Source organism: Stegodyphus dumicola, chromosome 4 (assembly GCF_044657685.1).
Source record: "Stegodyphus dumicola isolate Sdum_Otavi_A_Nest chromosome 4, ASM4465768v1".
Taxonomy (NCBI): Eukaryota; Metazoa; Arthropoda; class Arachnida; order Araneae; family Eresidae; genus Stegodyphus; species Stegodyphus dumicola.
The window spans coordinates 27,084,477-27,107,653 of NC_140771.1; the positions used below are offsets into that span (position 1 = coordinate 27,084,477).

Below are 23,177 nucleotides of genomic sequence, written 5' to 3' on the forward strand. Positions count from 1 at the left end.
CCGTAAAAAATCGACTATTGTTGATGCCAATGCTGCCAAAAATAATTGCGGCAACCCTAATAATTGCGGCAAGAAAGGAAGTATAATAGTAAATAACTATTTAAGATTGATGTTTTAATTTAGATGAAAGGTTAATTTCATATAAAGGTTAATTTTATATGGAAAAGGCTAAACATAACTGAATGGAAGTATAATAGTAAATAACTATTTCAGATCATTATTATAATTTACATAAAAATTGCTAAACGTAACTGAATGGATGCCTTCATCGCTAATTCGCTACCGACTCATCGCTAAAGCATAATTTCATCTCGTTGGTTGTTCTAACGAAATTTTCTATACTGAATGATGCCTTTTCTTTGAAAATATTCTCGGTAAAGTGCAGAATCGCTCACTTATTTGTATGCCGCTTTTTAGAAGGGTAAAAACAATTGGATTTTTGTTAATTTTCTTTTACTTTTTAAGTGAAAATAGGTCGATGTGTACATAGATAAAGTCAAGGGTGGGCGCAGTGCCATTTTTGTGCAATTCTAGGATTTTTTTTCAAGTGAAAATAGGTCGATGTGCACATGAATACCGAGTATGTGCAATTCTTAAAAACGCGTCAAGCAGTGGGTGATTCTGCACTTTACCCAAAATTCTATTGCCGACTTTTCGTCAGGGCAATTCCCAAATTGTTAAATCCATAGAATATCAAAAAAGGATTTAAAATAAAAAAAAAAAAAAAAAAAGGATTTAAAAATTAAACTAGCATTTCAATGGCGTCTTAAGAAATATAGAACTACGTATATAAACTTACGCAATCTGAAATCAGCGCGTACGCTAGATTTGGCGCGCTGTTAAATGGACACGTTTACTAGATTTGGCGCTTTTGCGCGTACATTTTCGCTGCAATTTTTTTACGGCCCTCGAAACCGAACAGTACCAATAAAATTTATAACTTGATTGGAATTCTAGCTCTTAAAGCTATAATTCTTGTTCATTTCTTTTCATCTATTTGTACGAAGTAAAGGAAGTATTACGCATCGAAACGATAAAGGACTGTCTTTGTCAAAAGGGATTGTAAATTGGATTTAAAATGGATTCCGAAGACATTTTTCTTGACGTCTTTACGTACGTATGTACGTATCTCGCATAACTGAAGAACGACTAACCGTAAAATTTGAAATTTTGTGTATGGGACTGCTACAGCATGTAGTTATGCATCCGTCTTTTTCGTTTCGATCAGCTGCACGATACATGAATATATAAATATTCCCATTTTTTTTATACCTAGCTCGGTCAGCTTAGTTTTTTTCTTTTATGTTGGTAAATTGTGCATTTTTTGCTTTAAAAGTGATTGAATTATGTGGTTTTAATGTTCCGGTTAAGGTTTTTATGCCTTTACTTAATCTGCATACAGTAGAATTATCAACAATTTAAAAGTGGCGAGTTAAGCCTAACAAAACGCCTTTTGTTTACATTTGAAACAGCGGTAGTGAATTAAGTTAGTTTCTGCACCTTCAATACCTTTTTGCCGAGTGGACCCAAAAGTAAACAATTCACTGAAAAATCTGCCTTCTTATCCGCTGACCAAATTGTTTGTTTTTGTGTAGAAATTCTAATTCTATTGTAAGAATTGTTTTTTTAACTCTTTCAACTGTGTTTGGTATTTTAGGTTTTTCTGCATTTAGCAAATTTACTGAAGATGTTTTGAGTTTTTATGTGCTTTTGCTCTGCAGCGAAGAGAGAACTGAATGAATTGAATGAGACATAATCTCTAATGAAATTCGAGGAAATAAATTTAAATTAAATGCATAAAAAAATGTGTATAATTTAATAGGTCATACAAGGAAGTCATGTGGTGTACACAACAGATTTTTTTATTTTAGCTTGAGCGCGAGGCAGTTTTTCCTAGGAAATCCATTACAAAGGCATCTCTTCTAAAGATACTGTCATTCATTTAGCCATAATCAATTACTAATTAATGATTAATTTTTTAAAGAGATTCCCACTGAAACTCAGCTCTTAATTTTCCTGATTTTCCATGACCGAAAGCAACAGTTTCCTAATGAACTAGTTATCAAATTCAGTGCGAGTGATGAAATAATTTACCAAAAAGCACATTCAGTAAGAAAATACACTAAAAAATTAATTTCTTTTATTCATTACTTAAACAAAATAAAAGTAATATGTAATACATATAGGAAATATGCATTCAAAATATTCATAAAAGTAACTTTTGTGTAATTCTGTAACTTTTGGGGAAAATTCCTATTTTGCCTAACGTCCCTTGCCCGTTTTTAATTTCCCTAACTTCACTGAATTTTCGAGACAAGTGTTAAAAATAATTAGTTGTTTCTGAGGCAGTTCTTTCATTCTCATTTATAATGTGAAGTTTTCGCATTCGATATTTTCTAATGTACTTCTTATGATGTTGCCATTGAGTAAAATTTATAATCTTTAATTTATAGATCAAATTTAATCAGTCACTTAACTGCTTAAAAAACTGAATAAACTTAATAAGCATATTTCTTAACAGTTCAAATCTTTTTTTTTAATTACACGTCTAATCTGTGTAAATTAAAATACTGCATTAAAAGTGTATGATAGTGATAAATAGAGACGTTTCTAATAATAATACTAATTTCTAATAATAATAGACGTTTCTAATAATAATTTCTAATAATAATAAGCGTAATTTCTAAAATTTAATTATACTTTGTGAGAACTTAACGAAATAACAGTAGAGCTATCAAGGGCAAGTAAAATACTGAGATTTACAGCTTCTCGGCAAATTGGCCAATATTCTGTCTCTAAACTTGTTTTCGATCTTTATTTAAACTCATTTGAGCAGCATTTCTGGTGGAGTTGACGAAAAAGAAGTGCAGGAAAGATTCAGCATAACATTGATTAAAAAATGGCTGCAACTGTAATCAGAAGTTTTCAGTTTGTTATTCTCTTGTCCAATCAGATTTAAGGCTTTTATATACTCTGTTCCTTTTCAGATTAATCGACTGTTCGTTTATCCGATGGTAAAAGACCGGTTAATCGGCAGTCTTTCCGTAAGTTATTATGGATTTAAGCTAAAAATATAAGAAGTGTGGGGGTCTTTGGACAAAAACTCTTAAACTCCCTTTTTCCAGAATGTGGAACGTTATTTTTTCTCTTCTTCATCGCTGAAATAATCTGCCATCATAGGCCGGGGAGTATAGTCGGGGTTGATCTTTATAGTTCGTGATTGACAGATTTATTATAGAGTCATATGACATCACTCAACAGGTATTCTAAGGTCCTAGTACTCGAACATCTCTGTGGCATACCACCCCCCGAAGAACCTTTTTGCGGGAAGAGGGAATAATGTCTCAAGAACGGATTTTCCTCAAACGTGGCCCACACACGTTGCTTTTTCTGTCTGTTGCAATCTTTACTAAAAAATGTCGCTTGTATAAGTTCTCTGTTTCTGATGTCACAGTTATTTTTAAAGGAGTCTTAGAAAATTTTTAGGCCGTTACTTTAGCTTACGTACCGTGCAGTTAACATCCTTGCGACTTTGCCAGTGTAGTCAGTGCACGAAACACAAAATCATTAAGCCCTAATGGCTGATCCCTGATCATCTGATGGGTGGAGATAGGACATCGGATAGAATTACTATTGTTCAGGGGTTTCATACCCTCAATCGCTGGTGGGCATTCTTAAGGTGTGCCGCCCGGCTGGTAGAGTGTTTAGTGATGCTGACTGCCGTACCGATTGTCCCAGCTGAAATCCTGGAGGAAGAATGAATGTTTGTAAGCGTATAGTGTTTGGGCGGCAAGAGGGCACTCAAAATACACGGCAAGCCGAAATTCTCTCGAGAAGTTGGTGGTAGGGAAAGAGAGGGGGAGGTCATTGGACTGATCCCACCTGGGGTGTTCTCCCTCCGTCTCCCCGGGATGTTCATTTCTTGTGTTTCACTGGAGGAATACTCTTCAAACACATCTTAACAAGTAATATACATTAAAAAAAAATAAATAAAATAAATAAATAAAAAAAAATAAAGTCAATTCCTAATTATGAGAATTTTTACTACATTAATGGGACATTACATCCGCTTCATCCAACTCCATAAAACTACAATACTTTCATGCCATACACTTTAAAAATCTTTAGAACTCTGTCTTATTGTTGCCACTTATTTTTGTTAAATATTACAATGCCTTTGATCAGAGTCATGTACTATTATTTATAAGTTGTTATAATATTAAATTTTACAGCGCGTGAGAATTCCAAATAAAGAGTCATTATTTGTAAGTCTTAATATGTGAAATTTTAAATTTTAATTATCTTTAATATGTGAAAAAACTGTATTAACATCAAGTGTCATCTACTACAAATTTTAAAAAATGTATTTGAACCTGAGTGAATGAATAAAAACTATTTTATTAATGATTGAAAATTTGAGCAAGATAGGGGGGAGAGTGTGAGCTAATAGTAGGAATTTAAAAAAACAGCTAAATCTAACAACTGGCATATGCGGGCCGAAAATTTATTAGAAAAACATTCCGTACTGGACAAACTGTCACAGATTACAAAATATTGTGCAACACAATACGTCGATCGGGAATGCATTTTTTTAAATCTTGTCACCTCGTTTTCACCTCAAACAAACAAGTATATCTAATTAGAAATTCTATTTTAATAACTTATTGTCCTAAAGAGGTATTATTTTATTATATCTTAATATATTTGAATAATATATTCTTAATTATGGCTATGAAAACTATAGTTGTGTCAACTGACTAGTATCATCGTATTTTTGTATCCCTGAATAAAATATTTATTTTTATTAATCAGTTATCTTACATTTCGTAGCTTCTTTTGTACATATTTGTTTGTGTGTAATCTATAGTATATACATTTGTTGTATAAAGGGGATTGTGTTAATTTTTCTCTGAGTATTTGCTATAAATTTAGTAGCAATCTTATATTCTATAAATTTTTTAGGTAATATTTTTATGCTCATTCGTTACATTTTAAAATACTATAGAAAATATTATAATATGTAAAGTACATTTACATATTATAATATATATAATTTCACTGGATCAACCTACTATATTTCACTGGATCATATTTCATTTATTTATCTAGTACATAAAATTGCCTGTATTCTTTTTTAGATATTGCGGTCCACCAGCGGCCGAGCGGTAAAATCGCTAAACACTGGTAGTTCGGTCTGAGGTTCGAATCCCGCGAACGGGCTGGCCGCGCAGGTGTCCGCCGAAATCATCGCGGACGAAAACATCGCGGACGAAAACGTCGTGGAGAAAACAACGCAAGGAGAAAACGTCGTGGAGAAAACAACGCAAGGAGAAAACGTCGTGGTGCAAAACATCGTGGTCGAAAACATCGCAGTTCTAAAAACATCGTGGTCGAAAATAAAGCGGTTCAAAAACTTCCCAGTTTAAAAACATCGTCCTCAAAAATATCGTCGTAAAAAATAAAGTATCTACATATCATCGCAGGACGATAACATCGCACACATGCGTTTTCAGGTTTTGAAAGATGCAAATGCATGTTCGTATAGAGATCATAGAGCTCAAGAAGTAAAGAGGGATTCTTTTACTTTTATATTTTATACATTTGAACAAACTAATAAATTTTTGCTGAAAAAATAAGAAGGAAACTTAAACATTTAAAAACTTAAAATGAGTAGAAAATTAATTCAACTTAAAAAGCTTAATAGAATTTTAAATTTATATAGTTAAATTAATAAAGATCATTAATAAATTAAGCTTTTCATAAAGTTTAACTGACAATTTTCCATGAAATGCACAGTCAAAAAATGCTTGGAAAAAGGAAGATAAATAACTGCATAAGGTTACTTCTATAAAAATTGCTTAGCTAATGATCAAATTATTTTCTTTCACATTTGTTAATCTGATATTTTTTTAATGAAAATTACATATTGCTTTGTTTCCGTTTATTCTTAAAGTGTCGTTAACATTTTCATGTATAGCATGCAATCACTTTTTTGAATGTCCATTTGTTAGTTATGACGAAATTCAGTTACATAATATGCCACTATGCGATTTGAAAAACCCATGTATGCGATGTTATCGTCATGCGATGATTTGTACTTTATTTTTTACCATGATATTTTTGACGACGATGTTTTTAAACTGCGAAGTTTTCGAACCGCTTTATTTTTGACCACGATATTTTGTACCACGATGTTTTAGAATTGCGATTTTTTCTTTGCGATGTTTTCTCCCGCGATATTTTGTACCACGACGTTTTCCCTTGCGTTGTTTTCTCCACGACGTTTTCGTCCGCGATGTTTTCGGCTATAACCACGAAGGCATCCCTCCTCTTAGGCAGATAACCCTCGAGGCTTTGCCGTAATTAAATAACTTAACTTATCTTAGATATTGTATTTTAATTTGTAGTTAGTCAATGTTTTCTGTCAAATTTAATATATAGTATTCATTTAAATCTTAAATTGGGTATAATATTTATGTGTTTTCATGGTGATAATAGTAACAAAGTAATTAAATACTACCAGTAACATTTAGAATATACTGAAATTAATTGAAAATCATAAATAATATTATTTAATATGGTTTAGTATTTAGCTAGTGTTATCATCATTATCATCCATACATGGTTGAAACATACTAAAACGGTGTAATTTTTTATTTCTAATATAGTCTGTGCACATCTGCAAATGAAACACAGAGAATTAAACACTACTTGTATTCTTGAAAAAATATTCTTTATGTAGCAACGATTTTTTTTCCAAGGTGAAAAAGTAGTATTTATCATGTAATATCAAATCATAATTGTAACTGAGCAACATTGATATACACTGCTGGACATTACAAATGCAACACCATGAACGAAAGCAAACACAAAAAAGATATTTATTGTGCGTATGCAGTATGACATGAAGACAAAATGATCAAATTTGTAAGTAGTCTATCGGTTTACATAGGTGCGAAATGAGTAGAAACATCTGCCAGCCCTGGCAGCCTTTTAAGCATGGAGTCGAAATGAGCTTGGAAGACAGAAACAGGCAAGTCATTCTATGCTGCTTCAAGTCGCTTCATTGACCCTATTAGCTGGAGAAGGGTGGCGGGCCGTTTCTCATCAACCCATAACCAGATGTTTTCAATTGGTGACAAGATTGGGCAGACCAGAGCAGCAATCGAATACCCTGTGTATCAAGGAAGGTCAGAACATGACGTTCAGCATGTGGTCTTGCACCATCTTGTTGAAAGATGACGTTTGGCAGACCTCGAAGATAGGGCACAGTCACAGGACGTAAGATATCAGAAATGTATCGATCTGCGTTCAAATTACCGTCGATCCGAACTAGAGATGTGCGTGTCGTGTACCCAATGGCTTCCATAAAAATCATAAAATCATCATAAAATCAAATCGATTAGGTGGATGGGGGGCTGCGCCTCTTTCTGTACCCAATGGCTTCCAAACCATCACAATAGCTGCAGGGTCCCTATGCCGATATCGAATGCAAGCAGGAGACGTATAGTATCCTTGAAGCCTCCAGACACGTATACGGCCATCAGAATACTGTACACAGAACCGGGATTCGTCTAAAAAGATGATATTGTGCCACTTTTGTCGTTTGGGGCACCAGATTCGCCATCTCTCTCTACGCTGCATTCTCAAGGGAAGCCCAAGTAAGGATCGCCGTGCTAATAGTCCACGCTGCTGCAAACGTCGACGCACACTACGAGCTGATACTGGACGTGCTGAAAACATGCCCATTTCCTGACTAATGGTCTGTTATGTGGTTGTACGGTTTTGCAGGGCTGACCTCACAACAGTACTGTCCTCACGGGGGTTAGTTGCGGGAGGGCGTTGAGATCATGCATGCTGTTCAATATAACCCTCAGCAACCCATTGATTCCATAATGACATGACGGTGGTTGGATATCGACCAGTGAGAAAGGCGATATCATGGTACGATAATCCACACTCTCGATATTCAACGATCCTGTCTCGATATTCAACGAATTCCGATACTTGCTGGTAAGCATATCTTATTATTCGAGGCATAACACGATATTCTGAGCCAACTCCTACCTTACAAGATGCTTTCCGAATGAGAAATCCATTATAAAACTTTGCTTTTATCCAGTGCTTCAGACGTCGTTTATCCCTCCTGCGTTGTCTAAATGCGCTGAAATACTAATCATTCGCATATCCCAACCTCTTCTTCCTTTCACTTGATTTTGACGTTCGTCAGATCATTCCTTCTAGGTGTCGCAATCTGAATAGCCAGCAGTGTATTTGTCATAATTATAGGTATAATTTTTATTCATATTATGCTACTAAACAGCAATTATAGTCTGTAATAAGTAATATTTAATGAATTTAACAGGAGTTTTATAATAAGTGAAATATATTTATTTTGGTCAGTTGAGTAAATTGAATTTAATTTCTTCTATTTTATTTATTTTTTTGCATACAATCGTAAATTTTGCATTTAATTGTAGGTAGTATATTTGTTGCGTTAATTGCCACATACTGTTATCAGTGTAATTTAGAGGGCTTTGTTTTCGTTAGGTAGCATTGTTTTAATTAATTTCTGTTGTGTTGTTGTTGTGACTTATCTCACTTGTCTGACAGCAACATCAGAAGAAGGAAATTTACCATACAGGTGACTGTGCGACCTTGCTCAGTTCCACCCCAATTTCGATCTACAGCACTCCCGGGCGACGGGTCCGAGGGTCTTTCACTCCGCTTCCCCTACCACCAGCCTCTCGAGACCTCTCGAGAGGTCTTTCGACTCGCAGCATATTTAAAGCACTTCGGTATGGTAGTCAGCGTCGCTAGCAACTATCCGTTTGGGCTGCTTGATATTTTCTTTAGCCAAGTGTTGTCCTTGTGAAACTTCTGTATATTCATCTCACTATAGTTGCAATTATGGTTATCTGTGTGTAAAACTGAGACTTGAATTTAAAAGTGGAACTTGCTCAGTTTTTGTCAAACGTAACTGCCAAGAAACCAACTTTGCTAGAATGTACCAATGGTAACTAGTACTGTATTTATTCAAAATTCCAGTTTTTATATAGAAACATGTTTTATTTAAACTGCTAAGGAAAAAGATGTATCTGATATAACTGTAACGTATCAGAGACAACGAATTCCATTATCCTAATAATGTATAGCGTCATATATTAACCTTTTGAAACTTTTCAGTACAATGAATCGTTAGTAATATCCTACAAACAAGAAATGCTGTGTTAAATAGGTCATAACAAACAGCTGCAATCAAAAAGTATCAAAAATGTGTAGTATTATATGTAAAAATATATATGTAAAACTATATGTGTCTGTGGCTCTGTAAGCTTTTGCAGAATATCTAAAAAGGCCATCTTACCTGCTGATTCTACCCACGAACAGAACTAGCAGGTATGAAACAGTATCTGTTAGATGGCAAATACGACGAAAGATTCGTCAAGTTCTAGGGTCGGCGGTCAGGTTAGTGGTGCTTTTGGAGTATTCTTCCTCATTATTGAAAGGGAAGCTTAACAGTTAACTAGGTACAGCAATATATCAATCACCTATGGTACTGCAGAAGTGCTGGCCTAGTTTGTACCGGTACCTGTACCTATGCCTATTCCCAAGGTGCAAATATGATAAATGCATAGTGGGTTCTGTAACAACATTTAGAGTTGCAAAACGTTTAGAAAGACTAATTTATTTCTAACATCGAGATGAAAAGATGAAAGTGGATTTTTGCAAAATCCATAGAATGGTCCAGACAACAGAATAAAACAGTATTCATTGTTCAATCAGTGTGCCTATCCGTTGAACTCAATAGCTGCATTCTCCAAGAGTTACAATCACTCTATTTCAGATTTGTTTACAGCATCCAAATTTTCGTGTCACTCTAAAGTCACCCCCAATGTTTTCTTTCAGAAAGCTTTCAGTCATTACAACCGGCTCTACCGAAGCCTCTGCTATATGTCCACAAAAACATCTGTTTCATATACGACATTCTCTGATCAACTGGTGCTTTTGCCAATCTTCCGTTAATTAACAAACTTTCAAATACTGTCTTAGAATAGTTTAATTCTCTTTGGTTACTCTTCTTTCCAATACAATTCATAAATTTTTTCAATTAAGACGCCATGGGATACAACGGATGTGTTCACAAATTTCTGCCAAATTTAACAATCTTCCACTTAATATTTTTTAATACTCAGCAGTTTAAAATGTAATACGAATATTATGTCCTCAGCGACGGATTGTATGTCCATGTCGTGGCTTGAAATAAGTAGCACTTCGTTTTAGAAGGGCTCAGGATTTTGTTGCTAATCTCAAAAGGAATAATAGGAATTACTTCTAATAATAACCATCGCCATTATTATAGTGCCTTTAATTTCCTTGCAGCAATAGTTGTCCTGAAATTTAAATGCCAACGTTTGTACAGTAATGCCAAAAGAAATTGAAAATCATCAACAGCAAACATTTCTGTGGTCAAAAATGGTTCCCTTTTAAAAGAACTGTTTAAAAGTTAATTCCAGTTTAAAAGAACGATATAAAATCCATCTAAGGATAGGAGACGAAAGTTCTAATGAGTCAACAAGTTGAAAAACAAATTCGACTGATATAGAATGCCACAGAGCCTAGTGTTCTCTTAGTTTTTCAATTTTGCTTCCTCAGTTTTCTAATTCAGTGCGTCCGCAATTCACCTCTCTTCAAAACCATCAGAGTTGTAGATGCAGAGATCGTAACTGACTCAGCTGATTGATAGTTATGCGACATCTCGCACTTTTTTAGGACTTCATAAATCCAGCCGATTTCTCGAGTAAAAGAATACGTCAGCGTGCAATACCCGATGAAAAATTAGTTGCCACGATTTCACTTCCTAAAACGGCTTGGAAAAAGAAAGAAGTTTTGTATGCAGTAACTAGTAAAATTTCAAGCAAAAACAAAATTTGGCAACAGCTCTGCATTTTCCACTCAAGTTAGATGTTTTGAAAGACTTCACTTTTCGTGTTTCATATAAAAACAAACTTTTGCTTTTGATATTAAAAACTTAGCAGCGTCTTGCTAAAATGTTTTAATTATTTGTTACGCTACACTGCATTTATCATTCAGATAACTCGATATGCATTTTGGCTGTGAGAAATATAAGGATTTAAGTTGGATACCCATAGTCTCTTGAGTGTGGAGTTTCTTCAGATTAACATCTTATTCTTAATTTCTTATTAACTTCTTATTCTTTATCTTATTAACTTCTTTATCTTATTAACTTCTTTATCTTATTAACTTCTTATTCTTTATCTTATTAACTTCTTATTCTTATTTTTTTCAGATTCATTAGACTTGTTTTTCAAATTAAATCAGTCTGTAACTATTTAACAAACTGAACGATATAAAAGCAATACGCAAACTTATTAATAAAAATCTTGATTTGTCAGTGTTTTAATATTTTATATAGTTGGTATAAATTGAAATTCATTTAATTTTTAATGCATCCAAATAATAATTTTTATAAAAACTTACTGCTGTAATAAAAGATATTTTTAAGGCGAGATACTACGTATAGCAAGTTTGATGTTTAGGCCTAATTCAGACTTTACGATGCCAGAGATTATTTATATGTGCCGAAATTTCCGAACTTGTCCACAAATGTCCATACCCTGCCTTTACTTTCCCAACCGTTGTTCGTAGATATATACTTCCAGTCACGAAAATATTTTAAATAACTCAAATACTCATGTTTTGGTATTTTTGAATTTAAAGACATCAATTTTGTAAAAAATATGAAATCTAGTCTTTTATACTGTCCCCCGATCCTTGTACTTATATTTAGGAGAATTTTGAGAACTTATTATAAAAGAAACACAAAAAGTTTGATTATTGTATGACAAAATTTGACCAAGAATTTCAAAATTTAAGATGTTTGAAGTCATCTTTGATTTGCTTTAAGAGATCGGTAATAAATAAATTAGAACAGTTAAGTTGATTTTTTCCTTTTAACCCGGTAATGATAATCTTTTGCGATTTAGTAATGTGTAACATTCTATGATTTATAATTTTGTTACACATGGTATGCCAAAAGAATTCCCACACAAGTAATTTTTAAGTTTTCAAACTCTATTAATAATCTCTTGCAGTTTTGTTACTTTAAAATCACAATTGACTAAGAATAGGAAAAATCATTAAACTAGAAATATTTTCAATTTTTAGCATACGCAAATAATGTTACGAGCATGGGACAATAATGAAGCACGCCAGTATTTTCTAGAACACGATTTTATAAGGTTCTGGGAATAAGATCTCCTTTTGTAAAATAAGTTTTCACGATAATTTGTACAAAAGTGTCTATCGCTTAATTTATTAATATCTGGAACCTATTTCGAAACTAATGTTTTATTTTACTTTACATACTAATAGAAATAGTTCACTTTGTATACAATCCCTGATTAAAAGTACCTCAGTCATTTTTTTTTTTCCATACGAAAGTCACACTTTTCGCATTTTATTTTTTATAATAAATATAAAATTTAATAAAAGTAATAATAAAGTATAAAATGTTTCTGAACATTTTCGAATTTTTTCTGTACGGACCGCAAAAATATATGTTTTTGTTACTAATCTCCATGTCTAGGAATATACTAGACGAGGTCCACGAGTCCATTCACCTTCAGAAAATCGAAAACAAGCTTAGGAGACTTGTAAAGGTCCTCAGAAGACAATTCCAGGCACTCAAGGATATGTGCCGGTGATGCCGGTGCATTTTGACATTTAGAACAAATTGGGTGCATCTTGAGACCTCTCTCAAAAGTAAGTCCTTTCAGGTGTCCACTGAAGAATCGGGCAAGCGTTGTCTGAACACATCTATCGCAATCAATAGCAAGAGATCTTCCAGGACAATCAGCTTGATTCCAGGGATGATTCGGGGGAACGAGCCAAATTTGCCTGTATGCTTGTCTTCTAATGGAATGCAGTTCAAGATATGTCAATGAATTGGTAACTGGTAATGGTTCATCAGAACCCTCCTTCGCCAGAATGTCTGCCATTTCATTCCCTCACATATCAACATGGGAAGGAATCCACTGAAGGTGCACTTCACAGAGTGACGAGACTTGCTTAAGCTTGCTAAGAACTGCAATTCCGGCCCTATCACCAACTCTTCGCTAGTTTGAAAGATATTGGATGGCGCTACGACTGTCAGGCAAAAACCATACTGCTTTAAGATCTGTAAAGGACGAAACAGCGTTTAGTCTCACTTCGATGGCTACAAGCTCACTCTTAAAAACAGAACTGAAGTCAGAATTTCTTTTCTTTATTTTAACAATATTTCCATTTGTGCATTTAGTGACAACTTCACTACCAGAACGAGAGTCCTCGCTTTTACTCCCATCAGTATAGATAAGGGTAGCTTTAGCGGGAATCGCGTGTATAGTTTCTAAGGCAGATTGTCGTAACAATGCCGGAATATCATTTTTCTTGGAAACTCGACTCTAGGGAGTCATCTAAACATTGTTTCAAGGAATGCTAGCAAAAAAATATATACATAAATAGTTTAGATTTCGTGATTTTGATAAAATTAAATTCCTTGAATTTAAAAATGCAAAAACACGAGTATTAGCATTAGTTAAAATGCTTTTGTAATTGAAAGTATACGTTTACTACCAATGGTTGCTAAAGTAAAGGCTGAGTAAGGACATTTGTGGTCGTAGTGTATATAATGCTGCAAAGTAGCTTTTTTTCCTTTTTTTAATCTTCGGGTAATTGAATGTATTGACTAAAGGCAAAAATTGTATATAATAATTCAGTAAACAAGTTTAATAACTAAAACTTACTATAAAATAAAAAATTAATCAATTTTTGCTTTGAAATCATCGTTATTATTGGTACATGAAGTAAGTTCGAATTCCGCTTCTTTATAGATTCTAATTCTTTAAAATATGAATATTCATTGCTTATCAAATATCATATTTTAAATACAGTTTAACGAATTTCTTTAAGCTCTATTTTGTTACGTTAACCGTAGAATTATTTCTAACAGCTCATGCAAAGTGGTGGAAAAACTACTCTTCGATTAGGTCTACAGGCATCCAAGTATTTGATTGAACTTTATGAATTACAAACAAATCAGCGAGACTTAAATGCTGTACGTTACATTTTTCAATAACAAACGTTTAATGATTTTCAGAAATATGTTTAGAAAATAAGATATTCACCCTGTCTTTATTCAAACTGAAACCGTTTGTGCTCAGTCTTCGAACCATTCTAATGCAGAAGCAACGTCATAAAACGTCAAATATATAATCAACATTATATATTTGACGAGGAGATAAATTTTCTCAAATCGCATCAGAAACTATATTTATATTTGCACCTTTGTTTTCTGATTTTACTTCACCTGAAATATCTAATTTAAGGATGTCCTACCTTATTTTGAAATCCTATTACCATCTTTCAGACGATAACAGTTCTTTTTCGCTAATTCCTTTCTTGTTGATATTGCTTAGTTTCTTACTTTAAAATGGGAACTTTAAGGTTATTTTATGCCGCTTGATTTTAACTCTTAACCATGGAACTCGCTTATTTTTTATTAGAACGCCCGGCGGTCATACGAAATGACCGCTGTTCTAGATATTATAAATTGTAATTAAAATGATTTGTGCAAAGGTGTCTGCTAATTGAAACTGAATTACCCAGGGCAGGCGGCGAAGATGCTCCTTTGCTTATTGCCCCACGGGCTTTCCTCCTTCTACTTGCTTAATTTCTTAAAGTAGAGTGCAATGAAGGAAACACTGGCGATACATTTCTTAAGAGCCACCGCTAGCTCAATAAATAAAGGTGATTTAAATAATAAAATGTTAATTCACATGCCAAAGATCTCTTTGTGCACAACATTTCTTGTGTAGATCTTTCCATCATTTTTAAGCTCGCCTTGCAGAGGACCATCCATTATTTTTAATTTTACGTCCGTTCTTTCACGAACTTTTGAACAGGCAACATAAAGTTGACCGTGTCCAAATGCAGGCTCAGGCAAAAAAATGCCAACACGCTTAAGCGTTTGACTCTGAGACTTATTGATGGTCATAGCAATGGCAAATTTTACAGGAAATTGTCTACGTCTCATATGAAACGGCAATCCTGTATCGTGGCAACTTCACCCCATTGGCTAGTTACGCAAGCAACCAATAAACTATCGGCGACAAACAGACACTTAAGCCGCATATGTATATGGGGTGAAGTAACATCATCTCCACGGAAACGGCTGGCTCCTGGGCTTAGCGAAGCACACCATTGGATTCCGCAGGTCCGTGGCACGCCATTTTGACCATTCGCGTCTTCTTGGGACTTTAATTAGCCGAGATATTAATTAAAAACTAATTTCCCCCTACGTTTTCCCTACATTTCTTCTTTCTTTCTTGAATTTTCCCTATTAGAGGGATTTGGCTACGTGCCAAATTCTTTTTTCTCGAATATCTACGGAACGGCGCCGAGTTGAAATTCGAGACGTGTATCCTGGTGTTCCAAAAATTTCTCCGAATCCATCGATACCATTCTCATCTTCGTATGATTTTAATCGGCCGAGATATTAATTAAAAACTACAGAAACGTCAATTTCCGCGCTCATTTTTCCGAGTGGCAACAATAATCTATCAGTGACACACACTTTAGCCCCTTATATATATAAAGATTCCCAGTTTATTTGCATGATGAGATTTGCTGAAAGTGAAGAGTAATCACCAGCTTAGAAGCATTTGAGGTAATTTCACTATGTTTACGATTTCTTTTCACTTTTTCAACACACAGATTCCCCTGTTTACAGCAGCAGAGCTCGGGGTCAGTACTTGGGTGGGTGACCACTCACGTGACTGGCATCGACGTATCATCTTTCTTCAACTAGTGAAGATACATCACAGCTTGTACAGCGGCAGATGCTTGAACCCTCCGTCTCCAAAGTCTACTTGACCAACTCACGTGCATTAGCACATGTTCCTGCTTCACCTTTGTCGGTGCGGTGTAAATCACCTTAATTTTTAATTCTTCCCAACGCCTTAGGGCATATCTCCAACAGAGATGGTTAAAGTAGCAGAGGCTACTAAATGCTGCTTAACCATTCACTCGATTTCGATTTTTTATTTGCATTTAGCATGTTTTGTTTAATGAAAAGCACTCAAATAAAATGAAGGCTACTTGAGTTAAGTCTAAAATTATGTGGAGAAAATGAATGCTCTGCCGTGATGATCACACATGTGACGATAATGAATAGGGGAAATGGTAACGGCTTTGAAATGCCTGATTTAAATTATCAGACAGTAGTAGCATAGGTTTGGTTATAGCTTACCTTCAGATACCTTTGCATTGAACTATCAATGCAACACACTATTCCAGTGGTCAAGCTAAAGTTTCTACACTAGTAAAGCGCCGTTTCCCAATTATCTACACTTTAAGAAGTAATAGAATCAGCTAGGAAATTTTGTATTTTTCTTTTATGCTTTTTTGAATATTGTCCTAATCCCTCCTCTGTAATACTTCTGTTCTTATCTTTTTCTAGCCGATTAATATTATCCATCTTCTGGTGAAATATTAAAATCAAATGCTGCCCATTTATTTTCTTACTAACGATTTTAGCAAGCTTTGAAAACATATATAGAGATAAGGAACATAATGATATATAAATGTAAATTAAACAAACGACTAACAGATTGGGGGGAAGGGAAGTAAAACAGAGCTTTTCCAAGTACTGTTGAATACAGAAATATATGCGAAAAAGAGGTAATCGTGTAGTACGCGATCGAAGGAAGCAATAAATTTTTTTGTTGCTTTTTTAATTTTGTGCCATTTTATAGCAATTTCGAATTAAAAAATAGTGTTCTAGTGGCGCCATCTAAGAAATAAATTACTAATTAAGACCATACATCCCCTACTTATGATTATCGTAAAGTGGGCCGATACACCGAGTGGGATTGGATTCTGAATTACCTTAAATTCCAAATGCTTAGGTTTCAAAATTTAGAACTTGTGATAAAAATGTGTTTCTTCACTTTATCTTTTCACTTAAAAAATGTGTCTCTGTTTTCAAACTCGGTTTTAGTCTCTAGCTCCCACAGAATTTCTAGAGAATTTCTCCAATAGAATTTCTGAACAACTAAATTTCTTCTAAGAGCTCCAAATTCGAATTTACATCGTTTTAAAAATAATTAAAACAGATTTTCCTAAAATGAAACTTTTGAAATAAATTAATGAAAATATACTTTTTGTGTAATTAATATGGTAAAAAAAATCTGAAAGCCTTCAGATTTTATCTTATGCCCAAAGGGGCGTTTTCTAACGTTTTGTGTGTTACCTTTACTTATTGAATATCACGTTCTTCGCACTTAAATTATAAAATTCAATTCAACAATAATATCACAAAATAGTTAAACCAGCATATCTTTAGAATTTCCGATACACAGTCTCGCGTACTCGAGATTTTTTTTTCTTTTTTTTTTTTTTTCTTTCCCCACAGTTCTTTCCCCGCTTCGAAATTATTGAGTTTGTTAATAAAAAATTATTTAACGTTTGACAAATATTAAATAGATAATAAAACAGATTCCAAATTCGAAATTTGGGCTTCCGGATGCCCATATTCGAATGGAAGAGTACGTTATTCAAAATTGGATATCTCTAGGTACCGTTGTTTTTTCACACTGCGAGAAACATACATACATTCATGCAGATTCTTTATTATTTAACTTCTTTAGTATAATGCAAGGCTCTAATATTTGGTGGCAATAATTGGAAAAGTGAACCGACATGTATAGTGAATCAACGCAAAATGCCAAAACGAAATTAATAGCCCTTCTGGGCAAAGGGGCAACCCTTTGGGCTAATAAATGTGAATAAATAATTGTTATTTTCCTGCTTAATACTTAGAAAAGTTTTTTCCTACGATTGTAGGGTGTAATTAATTTTTTTCGCTCTCCCAGACAGGAATAGGTATTTTCTCTTGATTTCTTCCCTTCTCCGGTTTATAATTACTGACTGATTTTAACGGACGTGAACTGAAATGAAAAGAAAAGATCGTAATCGTCTTTGCGAGTACAATAAAAGCTTCACGTCTGAATGAAAAGTAAACTAGTAATTTGAAAAACAGATCCAGTAATTTTTATTTATTTTTCACTCATAAGCTTTCTATAAAGAAATACAATAAGTGAAATGGGACAGGCTGCATTTACGGAAAAACTGCTATTGAAATAAAGTTTGTGTGTTTATTTGAACATGGCGAAGACCATGAGAGTTCTCTTCCTAAGCTGAGGGATGCCTTCGTGGAGGACTTTCTAAGCGAAACTGGCCTTCATAACTAATATTCGTAAAAAATTGTTTTAAAATAAGTTGTCAATTTTGCAAGATATTAAAAATAATAATTTAAAATAAAAAATAATAATTTAGTTTTCCTGGTACAAGAACCACGGGAACCAACACAATGCTAATAAGCGTTCAATAATCGAGCAAATAATGGATTTAATTATTTAAATGCAAAAAGGATTATTAGCTACATTTTGTTTCTTTTGACGTTGGGGCATCTGAACCTTCAGAAAGATTTGCATTTCAAACCTCGAATCTTAAGTGTTTCTTTCTTTAATCATTCTTTTGAATCCTAACTTTAGAAATCGAACATTTTTACTCAAAACTTTGAAAAGATTAATTTTTGAAGCTTAGCAGAAGCTTGCACTGTAAAATGAACACGAAAGTTGGAATGTCAGTGGTATTAGAATCTTTAAAGTAAATCGTGACCTTGAATTCCATATTTTTCAGTGTGGCTTCCAATGAAATATGAAGAAACTTCCAAGTAATCTGTCAATTGCTCTTTTCAAAATTCTCGAAGCTAGCTCTCGAATTGTGTGGATGACTCTAGACATAAATGGATGGCTCTAGACATAGAGCACTACAAATAGATCTTGATTATTTTTAACAACTTACAAGCATGCACATAAATGTTGTGACACGTACCTGACTCCTTCTGTCTACCAGCTGAACTATTCACTCATGACTGCTGAATTTCGAACTATTAATTAAAATCTGAGGAATTACTCAAAATATGTTTATTGAGAAAATGAACCACAAAACCAAGAATTCAATTATGTACTTCTTTCACTAAATCTCCTTCGCCGCTGTCATACAAATTGTGTTTCCAGAAATCCCCGAATATAATTTGCTTGTTGTTGTTGTGACTAATCTCACCTGTCTGATATCAGAAGAAGACCATAAAATTCATCGTAGCAAGAAGATTAGATTGCGCCTGTCGTTGGTTAGATTCATCGTAGCAAGAAGGTTAGATTGCGCCTAAGCCTTGGGCGCCATGCAGGTGACAGTCCAACTTTGCTCAGTTCCACTCCAGTTTTGCTCTGTTAATTTTGAAAAAGAGCACCCATCTTCCCCTACAATAATCCTCTCGAGAGGGCATTCGAATCGCCGTATATTTGGAGTGCCCCCATGCCACACAGACACTATACATTTACAAACATCTACACCTTCTCTGAGATTCGCGAGGGCTCTTCGGTACGGCAATCAAAATCAGTAACAACTATCCCGGTTGGACGGCGAATATAAATTACATAGCAAAAGTTATCTCAAAACACATTTCAAAATCATCTCTTGCTGATTAGAGTGTTCGTAACTCTAGACACCGTTCGCCTACGAGGCATTTTTTGTTCAAATAATTTGTTAGTCAATTTGCTCGTGAATTACTTGTAAAGTGAGGCGTTCGTGCTACGAGGCGATTATGTGTGCAATCCACTGTATTACAAATATAGTGTAATTTAAGAAATTAAATTAACAATTGCTAAAGAATCGTGTGGCTGCACGATTTCTGTTTCAAAAATAAAATGCTTTTTGCCCTCATACAGCTCGCGAAACACAGTAAAGAATCAAAGAGCCTCACACAACTCACGAACAGCAATTTCATCATACCTGATACATAATTTCGATAAATGGAAGTTGCTGAATACAGAATTAAATTTACAAATTTAAACAGTTATTTCATGTGACTTCTTTATAATATGGTGCGACAAAAGTTAACTTACAACACAAGTCTCATAAAGTTTAACGACTGCTCTAAACTTTTCTACTAATGTACAGATTGCAGGCCGCTATATATTTCTAATTTTAATTTTGTTCAAATGTAAATGCTCGTTTTAAATATTTTCATAATTTTCTGTTTACACATTTTACATTAAAAAAGTAGGATAGAAACAAAAGTGCTTTAATAACCTAAATTCGTTCTCAGCTAACTTTTAATAAGATTTACTTTCATGAATGCCAACTGGACATATTATTTTCCTTTAAGAAGAAAAATTGAATTATTTTTATGGTTTTTTTTACTTTAACACTTTTTATTTTTTTAAGCTGTTTGTTTTTCAACTTCTCAAAATTTTTAAGAGTAAACTTTTCTTTGAGATATAGATTGCAATTTTAAGTTTTCACTCTGAAATTTTTAATTTTATATGCATTTGTTTCCGTTAAGTTTTTAAGTTTCTAACAACGGATAACTTTTGAACGAAAGCTTGTTCAAATTTCTCATCGGCCGATTTCGGAAGCATTATTCCTTTATCAGTAAGAGATAATAAATAAAAGGGTATCGAAATAGTAGCAGATCACTCCATTTATCTCTTTACGTAGCAACCGTCTCGTGTGTCAGGATGGCCGAGCGGTCTAAGGCGTCAGACTCAAGGAATACCTTCCCCGTATGACGGGGTGCGAGAGTTCTGGTCCACAATTGTGGGCGTGGGTTCGAATCCCACTCCTGACAAGTTTTTTTTTTTTTTTTTTTCCTCTGCTTTTCTTGTAGGTTAAAAACCTCGCACAACACTGAACAAATTCTTTGGTGGCAACGATTTGAAAAGTGATACAACTTTTTAAAGTTCTCAACTCAAAATCAGAAAACGAAAATAATAGTCCTTCAGGGACAAAGCCACTTTGGACTAATAACAAATTACTTTACTCCCAATTTCCTAAAATATTTCAAGTAAAGCACTAGAATACTCTATGCATCTAAAACAAAGTTTAACGACTGCCATAAACGTTCCTACTAATGTATAGATTGTAAGCCTCTGTATATTTTTCTTTTAATTTTGTTCAAATGTTAATCGACATTTCAAACATTTTTTTTTTTTTTTTGTTTGTTTACACAATTTACATCTTAAATGTAAGATAGAAACAAAGGCGTTTTAATAACTGAAACTCGTTCTCAGTCAAATTTTAAGAAGATTTAGTTTCAAAAGTCTGCAGCGGCACATATTACGTTCATTTGAGAAAAAAAACGGAAAAGAAATGTTTTTAAATCTTTCACTTTTTTTTTTAACTTGTCTATTTTGTAACTTCTGAAAATTTGTAAAGGTAAACTTTTCTTTGATATGTAGATTGCGATGTGTAGTTTTCACACTGAAATTCTTAATCTTATGTGCATATGTGCATTTTTGCCTGCTAAGTTTCCGACAACGGATAGTTTCAGTTTCGGACAACGGATAAATTTTAAAAGAAAGCTCATTAAAACTACCTATCCGCCGATAACAGGAATTATTATTCCTTTATTAAAAAGAGATAATAAATAGTGGAGTATCGAAAATAGTTGCAGATCATGCTATTTAACTCTTTATGGAAAAAGCTCATACTGTGTCAGGATGGCCGAGCGCTCTAAGGCGCCAGACTCAAGGAATACCTTTCCCGTATGACTGGCTGCGAGAGTTCTGGTCTATGAATGTGGGCGTGGGTTCGAATCCAACTTCTGACAAGTCTCTTTTTTTTTCCCAAGGCTAGAAGCAGCTTTTCGAATTGTAGAAAAGAAAGCATCGCACAGCATTGAACAAATTCTTGAGTGTAAAATATACAAATAATCTCTTTTGATTATTTTTAAAAATCATTTTATGGTTTTTAATATAATTTAAGTTATAATATGTAATTAATATTATACTGAAAAATATTTTGCTCTCTACATGGAATCGAGGCTAGTCTATAATCGACAATGGGGCATAGCAAAGACAAGTTATCAATAGCTACCACATACAGTTGGTAACGGCGCATAATCAATGCGGAAATTAAATTAAATTAAGTTTCTAATTTTAATTATTTTATTTTATTATTTTAAATTAAGTTTCTAAATTAAATTAAATTAAGTTTCTAATTTTAGAGTTTTGTAAAGGATCGACTCTAGCATAGGATATAATGTATTGCATTATGCCTGATACTGGTATATATTCGACATTGTTATAGCGTAACATCTGCATTGTTTCATATGCTATAACTAGCCATAAGCATTCTCGTAAGGAAATACTATAGGCATTGTACCATAAATGTCCCCCCTCTCAAAAAAAAAAAAAAAAAAAAAAAAAAAAAAGATTTTAACTTTGTGTAATTGATTTTTTAATTTTATGTAACTGATTTTTTTAACTTTGTGTAAGTGATTTTTTAACTTTGTGTAATTGATTAATTGCAAAATTGCAAGTTCTGTTTCCTGCGTAATTTACATTAAAAATAAAATCGAATGATTATGAAGAATTTTTTGGGGGGTGATAAAACGCAGGTTATACATTTTTACAGTGTCCAATTAAATGGTCATTCTATTTCATAATTTAAACGGAATTTCATACGGCAATATATTTCTCTAATATTTTCCTTAATTTAATTAAGTGTATTTTTTAGCTTCCAAAAAAGGATTTAAGAAAGAAAATTGCAGCTCTAAAGCTTCCTTTAGGAGTTATGCTTTAGATTTTTTTTTTTTTTTTTTCCGCAAAAGTAAATATTTAATGAGGTAGCAATAATAAATACTGGCTATTAGTCTCCAAACAATATTTTGCGTCAGTTCGCTATAAATTTCCGCTACAATTTTCAAATTGTTGCTTCCAAATGTTATCCCCCTGGATTATATTTAAGGAAATGAAATTATGAAGAATCTGCATGAATGTTCCTCGGATTGTGCAAAAATAACGGTACGTAGAGGTATCAGATTTTGATGCTCTACCGTTATTTGAAAATCTTTTAACCATCAGACTTTGATGTCTCTACGTACGTAACGTAGTTCTCCACCAGAACATGGGCACCTGGAAGCCCAAATTTGGTATGTGGAATTTGTTTTATTCTCTATCTCGTATTTTGTAAAACTTTAACGAATTTTTGATTAAGAAACTCTTCCGATTTCGAAACGAGAAGTGGCAACATTGTACAGATTAACA

General features: G+C 33.7%; 1 protein-coding gene and 1 non-coding gene across 2 annotated transcripts in view; one reads left to right on the plus strand and one right to left on the minus strand.

Moving 5' to 3' along the window:
- LOC118186493 (protein APCDD1-like) overlaps positions 1 to 23,177 on the minus strand; it is a 114,733-nt gene that overhangs the window by 41,828 nt on the left and 49,728 nt on the right. The gene's annotated exons all lie outside the window — the stretch shown is intronic.
- TRNAL-CAA (transfer RNA leucine (anticodon CAA)) lies at positions 20,643 to 20,758 on the plus strand. Its single transcript has 2 exons — positions 20,643 to 20,680; positions 20,713 to 20,758. It is a non-coding gene; the product is annotated as a tRNA-Leu (tRNA).